Source organism: Bacillus rossius, chromosome 5 (genome assembly GCF_032445375.1).
Source record: "Bacillus rossius redtenbacheri isolate Brsri chromosome 5, Brsri_v3, whole genome shotgun sequence".
In the NCBI taxonomy this organism is placed as follows: domain Eukaryota; kingdom Metazoa; phylum Arthropoda; class Insecta; order Phasmatodea; family Bacillidae; genus Bacillus; species Bacillus rossius.
The window spans coordinates 28920936-28934012 of NC_086333.1; the positions used below are offsets into that span (position 1 = coordinate 28920936).

At 34.2% G+C, this 13077-nt stretch overlaps 1 protein-coding gene across 2 annotated transcripts in view; it reads left to right on the forward strand.

The window, feature by feature from the left end:
- Positions 1-13077, forward strand: part of LOC134531674 (uncharacterized) — a 523079-nt gene that overhangs the window by 423975 nt on the left and 86027 nt on the right. The window contains exon 1 of one of the 2 annotated variants that reach the window (XM_063367462.1): positions 852-1010. The exons of the other annotated variant lie outside the window; for it this stretch is intronic. The gene's annotated coding sequence lies outside the window, so the exon portion shown is untranslated. Of the gene's footprint in view, positions 1-851; positions 1011-13077 lie in introns of those variants that run through there. 2 annotated transcript variants of the gene reach the window in all.

A 13077-nucleotide genomic window follows, 5' to 3' on the forward strand; every position in this document is an offset into this window, starting at 1 on the left:
CTACTCTCAGCATGTCTATGCAGTGTAAAAATATTTATTAAATAAACAACACAGAACTAAAACATAGCAAATCAGCCAATTTTCAATTTTAAATGATGGTTCTGTGGACACCAAAGAAGCAGTCTGATTGGGAATGTGGTACCAGTTATAAGCAAGGTTTAATTTTCAAGACTTGTATTGCATTCGGTTGTATGAATTATGCATGAAAAACAAATATTTTCTTATAATGATAAGTTACCTATTCAAAGTATGTTTATGTAGGTACGATAATTTTTAGCAAGCAGTAGTAAAAATAAATAGTGTATAATATGCTGTTTGTGTTACATTTTAAAAATAATATCTTACATTAATCGATAAATTTAAAAACAGTGTTAAGTATGCTATTTTATGGGTAGCCTACGCTATTTGACGGCTTACGTAGGTATTTTTATGTTTTATGTCATTTTAAAAATATGTTTTGATAGATAAAAATGTCTGCCTATTTGTATAATTTGTGTATACTGTTTGCAATTTTAAAGTTTTATAAGAATACCTAGTCATTAATCGGCATCTTACAGAATTTCATTATAATAAGTATTCTTTTAATGTGTTAATGATCTGGTAAATCTAATCAAGATCTAAATAATATACTATATGATCGATAAATGAATTATCATGTACTTCCACAAACGAACCTGTTGGCACAATTACCTTTTTCAGTTATTATTATTATTGATTGATATTATACCATTTATTTTCGTTGAAATCAAACTATGGCACATTATCGTACAATGATGGCAAATATGGTACCAGTACTGCGGCTATGGTACATGTAGAGGCTCGCGGCAAGCTTCGCTGCGCGCTGTGCTGTGCAATGAGTTCACATAGTCACCGCTGTGAGGCGCTAGTAGACAGCTCGCCGCCTCGCAGCCGGTCCGTGTCACGTTTTGCGAAGCTGGTCAATGTGGCGCTCCGCCACCGCTTGGTTTGTTGTTGTCCGCCATTTTACTCCGGTGCAGGGATACGTTCTGGTTAGTACCAACTTTTAAACTGTGCTATGTTGTAGCGTTTTATGTTACGCCTAGTAGGAAATAGCTAGTTGATAATAACTTTTTTTCTCGAGGATGAAAGCTTTTGATATTTTATAGATGCGTGTGTAGATTTTACTGCTGTATTAGCTCAGAATGATGGGATATGTTTAGAACATTAAATTAAGGCTGCCTAAGACCAACAATTTGCTATATTGTGGACTTTGTGCACATCACTAGTCCAAATTGTATCCGTGAATTAGTGCATTTTTTGCTTAGTATTGAAAAGACAGTTTTTAAATTTTAAAACACTGCATGTTGATCGATATATTTTTTGTTGTTGAATGAAACGGATTCGTTGACCTTAGGTTCAGGGGACAGGTTTATAAACTTCCATCTCTGTGGGTGTGTATTCGAGTCCCTATGCCGTCATGGCTGGTTTTAGAATTGGTTTATAACTAGACTCTCTTTGATCCTTGTTGCATAAGACAGAGACTTGGTGTATTCTTGGTTGAATATATAATTTGAGTATTTTTATTTGTAACTATGACTCACAGTATTTAAATTTATAACCGAGGTATTTTTGTACGAAATAAGTGCTCTATTTAGTGCTAGATTTTAAGTCCTTTTGCGATCTTTGTAACATTTATTTAGGCCATGTCCTGGTATTTACATGCTGAGCATTTTAAATATAGTAATATATTATAAAACTTCAAGCACATAACAGCAAATGTGTGTGCAATTCCTGTAGTGTGTGCTTTTAACTCAAATGTTCGTCGTAAAGTACATTAGTTTTCGTAACGGTGCCGTGAGCATGTTTCGGGAAGGGAAAATAAGAAGGGGGGGGGGGGGGCGTTTGTAGTTTGTTTTCCTTCAGTAACCTTTTATATCATAAAACTATGTGTGTGTGTGTAAATATATATATATATATATATATATATATATATATATATATATATATATATATATATATATATAGTGATCACATAATCTCTACATTAGCCAATCCCCGAAAATTTCCGAAAATAAAACATGTAAACATAATTTGAGACAATCACACCGAAATTTTAGACTATGGTAATGAGAATGTTTCAGTAAACTTGCTTTTTCCTTATACAGTTCTCCTAAGTTTATTGATAAGACTAAGGTGGCACTTATGAATATGAATATGAAATATATATTTTCTGTTCACTCGATTTTAACTTATGTAGGTACCTTTGAGCTTGTTAAACGTGTCAAAGTAGCAAACGAAAATAAAAATAAAAACTTATTTTATTATATCATTATGTTAAATAAAGTATTTGTTGAATATGTCAAATTATATATATATTTTTCTGGGTACTTTTATGTTGTTCATTTCGAGATATTTTAACATCCCATGGCCTAAATCGAACCAATAATAATAATAATAATAATAATAATAATAACAACATTCTCAGCTTAATCTACAAGTTTGGCATTTTCTAGACTCCAATGTTTGGAACATTTGGTTGAATCGTGCCGCAGAAATACAGACACACACAGCGCGTGAGTGTTTACCCTTTTCTCAAGTTTGAAACCATGATGGAATATTTTATACCAAATATATATAACGTATTTCGTAAAGTTGTATTTCCTACTTGTATAATAAAACTCGCAAAGTTAAAATAAAATACTGGGCTAATTTGCCATGTTAATTTTAAATTATGTTATATAAATCTGTAAGACCAAAAATATGTTTTTTTTTGTGGTGATGAAAATAATTTTAAATGGTAGTTAGAGGCGATACTTAGCGTAAACATTTTTATTACAATTATTTCATTAAAAACACTATTGGTAAGATATAGTTTAAGTTTTTTCGTGTTTGAGGCATTTGAGAGAAATGTTTTGTTAATACAACATTTTAGCTCCGAAACTCTTCAAATTTATTTTTAACATCAAAATTTTCAAACCGCTTTGAATTGTTGTGATTGTGAAAAATTCTAACGACGAAAATGCATCTAAATCCAAACCTGCCGAATCTCAAATTACAAAACTACGTATTCACCCATTCGAGCACAGCCTGTGGCCAGGAGTACGAAAAGGATGGCTAGTAAATCAATTTTTTTTAAATGGATTCTTGGTACTGCTCCCACTTTTAGAATACTACCTGCAACTGAAACCAGGTATGCTTCGAATAAGACGTATTTCAAGCGATTAATTTTTATTTCTCAGCAGAAAACGGTTGACATGCTGTGACTTGCGGTCAATTATAAAAGCTCCTCCCTTTTCTTCGCTCACTGCGGGTAACTTTCCCACATGCCAGTCATTAGCCGCCTCTCATGTCTTATCAGTGGAGATACTAATGATTAATTCAGTATAATTTTATAAATTAATTTTTAAAATATATTTTTTAATTGTTGAGTTGGACTGTTATTAATGACATTTTAACTGACCATTTATAAACTTTTGGTGTTATGTGTCTACTTATTTTCGTGAGTTTGTAATTAATATTTTAGGAAGCTTTCCGAAAATAGATTAGTAAAAATGTAGAGCCAGTTTGGCGCCTATGACATACCGCAAAGAACGCGCTCTTTAAATTTTAATTATCATGGTATAATCCAGCGGAAATAGTGCATTCAAAAATGTTACAGTGCATTAACCAGTAAAATCGCGCACTACAACATTACAGTATCTTCAGCATTGACAAACTGCTGAAGATACTTTTGACTGGTTGAAATGTAATATACATATGACCATGGGCGTCGCAACCTTGGGTGGGTGGGGGGGTGGGAGACACATCCCCCCCCCCCCTAGGTTGTGACGCCCATGGTCATACGTATATTACATTTCAACCAGTCAAAAGTATCTTCAATAATATATTAATATAATATAATATAATATATTATCTCCAATAATATATTTAGTTTCGTAGTTTCTCCTGATGTTTAAATTAATGATTTTGTGTGGATATAGCACCAGCAGATATGTTAACTGTGTTTTTTACAAATTTGTTCTCTGAAAATATTTTTTATAAAAAATAAATTATATAGTGCAACCAACTATAATTAGAATATTTAGGAATGAAAAATGCCTAAAAACCACCTTTTTGCACCTTCAAACCCCAAATTTTCCCGAGGGCGGACCCCCGGACCCCCCACATTTTTTCCAGGGGATGGATATTGCTCAAACAACTAAATCAATTGAAGTCCCCCCCAAAAAATATATCCTTGCGACGCACATGCGTATGACAGACAGTGTGGGCTAATGAGGGCGAAAATGAAGTAGTCTACCAACCCGTTCCGACAACTGGCTTGTTACACCTCGGTGCTGTCTCTCTTCCTCTCTCTTCTTGTAGTTGCTGGGGGCATTGTCCTGCCACGGGCTGATTACTATTCACACATACATGCATGCATACATACATACTTGCGTAGGAATACGAGACATCACACATTTGAAAAAAAAAAACACGAACAGGGTTATCGAGTTAATAATGATTTCAAATAAGAAACGCACCAACATTACATAGTTTTTATATACGAACGCGAAAACTCTTATTTTCACTTTCCGTGGTTGTTGCCCGTGACAATTAACTTTATTGTCTCAACATGTTTGCATAAAGTTATTGGAAAATTCATTGTGTACAAAAATAAAATTATACTGGTTAACAATCTTCACATGTAAAGAAGTAATGGAACGGTGAAATGAACAATAATTTACTGATACATGCGTTGCTACACTTGTATGTTCTTTAAGAGCGGGCTCTCTTAGTAGCAAATTTATTGTAAATGTTGAGACACTTCATACAGTTTTCTTGTTGAGAACTGAAGCCCTTTCTGTTGCAGTTTTTAAGTTTACAAGTGATATATCATAATCAACTGCTTCGTCTATGCGGCAGGTTGGAATACAAGTGAAATGTAAATGTTTCTTGTACTGCGCTTATTATAAGACTACTTTTTTGAATTAATGTATAGTTTTTGGATAAAAAAAAGAAATGAGTACGTAGATGTATTCACATGCTAGAAAAAATATTTTAAAGCTTTTATGATCATAATAGCTTTATGTACCTACACGAAGCACTGTTTGACATGATGATGTATGTAATGATGGAGTGGAAACCATTATTCTTGTCTCTTTTATTAGTACTTACTGTTAGATTCTAGGTTACAAAATGCAGCGCAAGAAGAACTGAGTTTTGTAGAAGATAGTTAACATAACTTTTCCAAACTTGCATTATCTTTACGAACAACACAAGGAATTTGGTGTCGGTAAATAATTTACTTTCATAAACCATTTGATTGAAATGAAGCTCAGAATTAATTTACTTTCATAAACCATTTGATTGAAATGAAGCTCAGAATTAATTTAATTTCGTGTGAGCTGTTGTGTGAAATGTGGTTAAATGTTACAGGTACAGCTCTTTTGTTTTTCGATAAAATAAAACGAGATAGAAAAAACCGAAGGTGGTACATTTGAGTAACTATTTAAAATTGTTTCATTATCCAACGAGAATGCATTTTTAAACGTTCAATTTATCCTAAAACTGTGATAAGACCAGGTATATCGTTATAAAATTCTCATGTTTACTTATCTGACATTTAGGAAAGGGTATTGATTTCGCAATATGTAATCACTTTCATTTAATTAAATATTTCTTTTCAACAAACAAAGCACACATTTTGTCTTGATATCATAGCGTTTCACAAATAACGAGTTGTCATTGAACAAACACTTTTCTTTGCGTAACAATATTTTTTTATATTTTTGATTACATGAGCAACGGCATGAAAAAACTTAATATTCTATTACCTAGTCAACCCATTAATATGTAGGTGCATGTTCACCTAGGTTTCGCAGTTGAATGATAGCAAACATCAATGCACAAGAAATGATACAAAATTTAAGAAACAGGAACCCAAAAACTACTTTTTTTATTTGTAACATGTTTCGTTATTAATGTAGCCCTACGTCAAAAAAAAAATACGCGAATTACATTATCATTGAAATACATATTTTAAAAAATGGTACAATATCACTCGAATTCTCTCCGTTATTGCTTCGCATTCACAAAATAAATTAAAATTGATGCAAATAAAATCAAAACTGCTACATTTGAAAGAGTAAATGACTGACAATTGATAGAAAAAAAGATGTGGTAGCCTGTAGATTCATAGAACCTAATGTACTTAACCGAAAGTTTCAATACACCTGAAGTTATTTAGCTAAAGCCACAATTAAAATAAACAAAAAAACGTGAGCGACTCTTTCAATACTCGCCAGTGATGTGTAAATATCTAACCTAGGAAAAGAGCAAATTAATGTGTTCTCATGTTGCAAATAAACGTATAATACGAAACTCGGACACGAAATTTAACGTAGAATTCTTAAAATCAATGCCAAGTGTGATAAATATACTAAAACTATTCATTTAAAGGAAAAACAGTAAAAAATGTTTCCCCGTTTCAAAAACTAACTACAATTCTGTTTTAAAAGATGGTGCCGTAGGCGCGTTGAGGTTGTAATATTACTATGCATCAGATATTCAATTAAATAAACGCGTATTACATAACGGAAACTTAACATGTTAAAAGTCCAATGCGCATTAATACCGGAATTTCTATAGTCACGAGCCGAAGTCGTCGAGATGACTGACCCTCGTGTGGCAACATGCAACCGTAAATATATACTTTCATGAACATCGGGTATGTACTAACCACATTTTTATGCCAAAGTGAACTTTATTGTAGTGAAACTATCCTGAAATACATTTTGTAAACTTTAATAGTCATAAAACGATAAAATCGCAACTTAAAAATACCTATAATTCATTAGCCAGGAAAAGTGTGATTAACTGACATGGTTTCAAATATATTTAACTTTTAGTTGATTTTCTAATCATTACGAACTTGGAGCTATCTTTTAAGTATTTTTTCAAACTAAAATTTGCAGTCCAAAAAATATAAAATAAATTAACTTGAAACATTTTAAAACATATTATAACACTTAAGTATTCGTATTTGCTTTTTTTGCCGACTAAAATCGGTCTGTAAATACTTCCTACAAATAAATCTTGACTTAATTTAGCTGATTCAACATTTAATATTTAACAGTAAAAATTACATTACGAAATTCTTTTAATCAACATAGCGTCGAATACATGTAGGCTAACGATTTGTTTTGTCTTTACAGTGCGAAGAATGTTGCGTTATCTCTATATTTCAGTTTTAACTAAGGGTTGTCAAAATTGCTCTTTAACATATTTTTCAATTGTCATTTATTTTTATGACATCCAATTGTAACATAAAGAATTAAAGAACAGTCGTACTGTTATAAAGTTTACTTGGCACACCTATACGCTTAATGCATCCCCCGATGTTTGTGAAAGTCAGTATATACAGATGCATCACGTGAGTCCGCCATCTTTTCAAGATTTGTGAGACTTTCACAGATGGGAGCACCTTGTTTAAAATACATTTTCGTTCCAATCGACTTCCGTTCCATTTACGAAATTACTCATACAAAATGCCGTATACCTAGAGATGATTACATATAACTAGGTACTTAAAGTTTGACACAAAATAACAAAAAAAAAAATCATGCTATGAAATGGGTAAAATAATGGCATGGTTTACATTACATATTTAAATTGCAGAATATATGAAAAATCATGAAATAGCACAACCGTAATTTATAAATTATTCAAGCATGTGGGCAGTGTTGTGAATATTAACATCAACATACCAATGTGGCGGAAAATCAAACCAGCGGAAAATAAAATCGTTTACATGAAAAAAAAAAAAATGCTTCTAATAATGCAATATCACGCAGTATTATTAACACAGTGTTGCTTGTAGATGCATGAAGAAAAAATTAACACTTCTTTTAACAACTACTGAAACATGCTTCTTTCAACGTTAACAAATAAATTGTTCACTGTAAACCATGAGTTTAACTCTCAAAATGTATTTTTTGTTGTTGATTGAGACGTTGTTCTAACTTGCCATTTATCGTTATACTGGTATCATCTGCAAATAGGATGATAATAAATGAGGTATTAATTCAAACTGAATAGCAAATAGTTAATATAATTTAGTAATACTAGCGGTCCAAAGTAGTATATAATTGTAGGTACTGGCGATGGAGCTGAAGCGAGGGGCCAGGTGACGGTCAGTGCCCTACCGCCCTGACGTCACGGCGGCCATCTTGAATGCCTTTTGACCTTGACCTTCGACCTCAGTTGCATCTTGTAATCGAGCGCCCTAATCCCCGAACGATGCAATTTTCTTTACGGTCGCCATCTTTAATAATGTGCCCACCATCTTGGATATGATGTCACAGCCATGTTTTTTTCATAGCCATCGTTGTTGTCTGCAGGAGACCATAATCTTGGATGATGTCATGACCTCCATTAAGGTTTTTATGTTCTTCTGGAGGTTGCCATCTTGGATTTTGTCATCTTTGTTTCTGCGGTTTGTACCTGGATAGCACCAGTATCGCTCTGTCTCATACACATTAGGTCAATGTTCCATTACCTGCTAATGCTGTTGTGGTCCTAATCTGCACAATAAATTTAATTTTTGACGTGACAATGTCTAATAAATCGATGAACGCCAGCTGCACGCACGAAAAAGTGTCCCGTTTGGCACATTTTTCCGTTACGCTGTGTCCCGTTACGCTCATTGTACGCTTGCGCCGCATCGCATCTGTCTCTCTTCCACTCGATTGGCCTATGCATCCGAGGAGAAGAAAGACAGCGGCAGCACACAACTTACATCTACACGTGAACTGTTTCGTCGACTGTTTATAAAGTGAAGTGAAAAGTTAATGTGATTTTCATTGCTTATTACAAAAATTTTGGCAATAAAGGTTAATTATTCTTGCATTTTAAAAATCTGATTACTAGTATAATTTCAAGTATTTATTCTTTTATTATTAAAAAATACAAAAAATTCTGGCTTGTACTAAAACTTCTAATTGTCGTGCAAAGTTAGAATTCTAGTACAAGCCAGATTTTTTGTATTTTTTTTTTGATTTTATTGTGAATTTTTTATTAATTTATTGTTATTTATTATTTTTTTCTGCAACTTTATGATATCAAAGAAAACTTGTAGTGGTTTTCTCCGTGTGCTTCCGTTTATTCTTGTCAATATTACGGTGGTTTTCTCCGTGTGCTCCTGATAATTTATTGACAATATTTTGATGGTTTTCTCTTAGTGCTTGTGATTATTCCTGACTAGACATCAATGGTTTTCTCAGAGTGCTTCTGGTTACAGATGAGGAATTTATCTCTGCATGAAGGATTTTTTTACTTAATGAGGCATGTCATTTTTATTCAAGGTTGCATTTAATTAGTGAACTTCTGCTACTTAATCATCACTTGTAATATTTTAATCAGGTGGAAATTAAAAAAAAAAATCATTACTCAGTCGAATAATAATAATCTCTGAGAAATCTAAGAAGCACTAACAGGAAGGACGAACTTCCTTCTCCTTGGAGTCTAGCGAAGCCAACCTTCCTTTGCGATCGATAGTGAGCATTCCGCACCCCGAATTAATGAAATAGATATTATTTACCTGCAAGCAACACGTGTCGACATCTGTTGATGACAGCCAGAACTACTTGCATCAATTTGCTTTGCATTAGATAACTTAACTCTCGCTGATGAAATATTAAAAAAATTCTATTTAAGAAATGGTTCCAATTGGAGAAAACTGACAGTTTGTATCTAACATTAGTCACAGAAGCTACCATGGATCATGGATCTGCAGCTGAATCGGAAGGCAGCCGCTGTAGATACTGTAGCAAGTATTTTGTCATGAGAAGGATGATTGTGTTAAATACCCACTACACAAAATATTAAGCTGTAATCGGTGTAGCAGGTTGTTAACACGAATTGACAGCTTAAAAATACATGGCAGAACATGTAAAGCCAAGCCTACTTATGGCATAGAGGACATTGATGGTTCTACTAGACTAAAGAAGAGAGATCTGTATTACGACAATAATTTTCCTTGTCCTGAGCGTGATGGTATTAGCTCACCCGATCGTGACGAAGAACATAATTTGATGGATGCTGATGGCTTCGATAAGACTGAAACTAATGGAAGTATCAACACCGTGAAAAATGAGAATACATTCAAGCCCATATTCAGTATATCCTCCATACCTTGTAAAAATGATGGACTCCTAAAAAGGAAGCATGACGACGGTAAAAACACTTCGACATCAACGATAAGGAATTCTTACGGTAATCTGGGTGAAGACGATGCATTCTATAGTGATTGCTACAGTGACTGCAGCTGGCGACGTGATCGAAGACTGCTGAAGCACCTAAAACAGGCAAGATCGAAGACTGTGATGATGTCCTGAGATCAAAACGATGGAAACGTCGTGTTATATTAAATAAATCTGATCAAGCTTGTGATGATCACTGGCTCGATGATGAAAGTGACCTTGTGGTTGGTGTTAAAACGGAAGACACCAGAGATCATAATATTTATTATAAACGTGCAAGGAAGATGGTGGCAGAAGAGATTGATTACACATCATGGAAAGATCCAAACATATTGGTTGACCGGCTAAGACTTCTACATGGTTCGCTTTGTGCAGGAAACTATTCGAGCATCAAAGAAATATCCTTCATACTCAAAGAACTGAAGGAGGCTGGCTACATACAATAATGACTTGTTTTACCTGGATTCGTATAATGTTGAGAAATAAAATAAATAATTTAAATTATAAAGATTTAATGTTTTATTTATTGTATTCTGATTTCCAACTAAGCCTGTGTTTCCACTACTGTTTGTTTGTTCATTCTGTTTCCTGTGTGTTCGTTCCGTTTACTGTGTGTACTTCTTCATTTCGTTTCCTGTGTGTACTGTGTGTACGTTCCGTTTTCCTTTTCCTGTGTGTAGTGTGTGTACATTCCGTTTTCCTGTGTGTTTGTTCCGTTTACTGTGTGTACTGTCTTCTTTTCGTTTCATGTGTGTACTGTGTGTACATTCTGTTTTCCTGTGTGTACTGTTGTGACGTTAGCTTCGCTCGTCACATATTTATTTTCTTTGTGACCGCGCTGGTTATGTGAATGCTTACGCATTCTGGTGAGGTGGTTTTGAACTAGCCTTGCCTCGTAGTTCTCCGATTTGTCGTAGGAGGTCTCTGTATGCGGCGCGCTGATAGCGCCACGATGGAAAATTTTTTGTTTGCCGTAGCCAGCTGTTGGTAGGGCTAGGGAAGATTTTTTTTTGTGAGGTTTGTGTCGGTATGGCGAGTTGTAATGGAAAATGTTGCGGTTTTTGGGGCCGTCTGTCGAGGATGTAACTTCAACCTGTGCAGTTGAGCCACTGTATAATATGGCAGTATTAAGCAATACGATTTACGAGTGGTGTTTGCGACGAGTGCATGCTAATAGATATTGCTGAGAATACTATGGCAATATTAAGCATGACATTTTACGAATAGTTTTTTTGCGACGATTTCGTGCTGCTAGCTATTGCAGGGAAACGGGTTGGTGCCTGGTTGTACTTCATTTACGATTACAGCAAACGTGACGAGTTTAATGTAATTCATCGTGGTGGACGGTTACCGCATTTAACCAGGAAGTTCCACTTGGTCTGGCACTGCTGCGTTTTCGGCCAGGTTGCCCATTTTTGAAGCATGTTTTGGAGACCTGCCTTATGTAAGCGTTTTCGTTTACTGTCGACGAGGATTTGAGCTGTTTTCCTTTGCTCATGATGAGCGATGTTGGGCAGCAAAGTAAGTTTTTGGCACTTATTTTAGCACCTCCCCGATTTTGGAGTACAATATGTGAGTGAACTTACTAAGACTACCCACAAGTTAAATGAAAAGTGTCACAGTCAGCCATTTATATTTTTAGTACAATTTATTATCATTTTCAAGTTTGGCTGTTAGTGAGCTTTGACTATATGGTGCAAGATACAGATATATATATTTTAATTTGAGAGTGCTACTAGAGAGAAAGTTAATTTTTTTTTATTGAGGAAAAGTAAATAATCAGAGTGAAATATTGTTGATGGGTTTTTCGATGGTGCATATGGTAGGCATTTGGATGTGTTCCATTTTTTTTTTGGGTAGAGAAAAAGAAGTTATATCATGAGGCAGGTATGCGTGTATTTTAAAGTGCCTTACCTTGTATTATTAACATTTAACTGTTCGTTATAACATGTACCTGAAGCAATTTTTTTTAAGTTAATTAATATTCAATTATGTATACATGCTAAAGATTTGCTTATGTGAAGGAAGTAATGTTAAAATTAGTTCTGTTAAGATACATGCTGGTACATGATCTTATTTGTGGTAATAGTGATTTTTATTTGATGTTTTACTAATATTGTGAAGTATTTATTTTTGCAAGTATTTTATACAGCCTGTACTGTTTATGTATGCACCTTATTATATTTGTATTGTTGGGGGGAGTGCAAAGTTATGCTGGCATAACCTGTACTTTATTTGGAGTCTGGTTATTAATAACTGAGAGTTGGCATTGACTCAGTCTGAGGCATGTGGTGTGGCCTGTGACTACCATCTCCAACCCCTCCATACTTTCACTTAATATTTTTGTGCGTTATTACTTTTGGTAAAAGTAATGGAAGTATTAAAGTTAATAATTGATTACTATTATAAATGTTCCAACTAATATTTAGTGATCAGTGTAAATTTGCTGTGGAAGCTGTCAATGTAATTGTTGATGAGTACAGTATTAATTTTGTGGACCAGTACAGGTAATAAATTCACTTTACTTCGACCTAGGATTCTTTCTTTCCATCAGACTGCCCTACTACCTCCCTTTCCGCTTAACGCTGTGGTTAGTGGAGATAACGGTGGTCTCACTGTGTGTACATTCCGTTTTCCTGTGTGTACTGTGTTCATGGTCTATATGTCTGACATTGTTCATGACCCAGTCTGCGGTCCGAAGATGCTTGGTGTATATGTATGGATGGTTTTGCACATGAACATTTTAAAGGTTATTCTAAGTATCAAAAACTAAACTTTCATGTAAGGCATAGCGGCACTGTATTTATGTAGTTGGTCAGGTATACTGACTTGAGTTGTTTTTCGTAGAGTGAATGATTAATAAATTCCATGAAAGGTA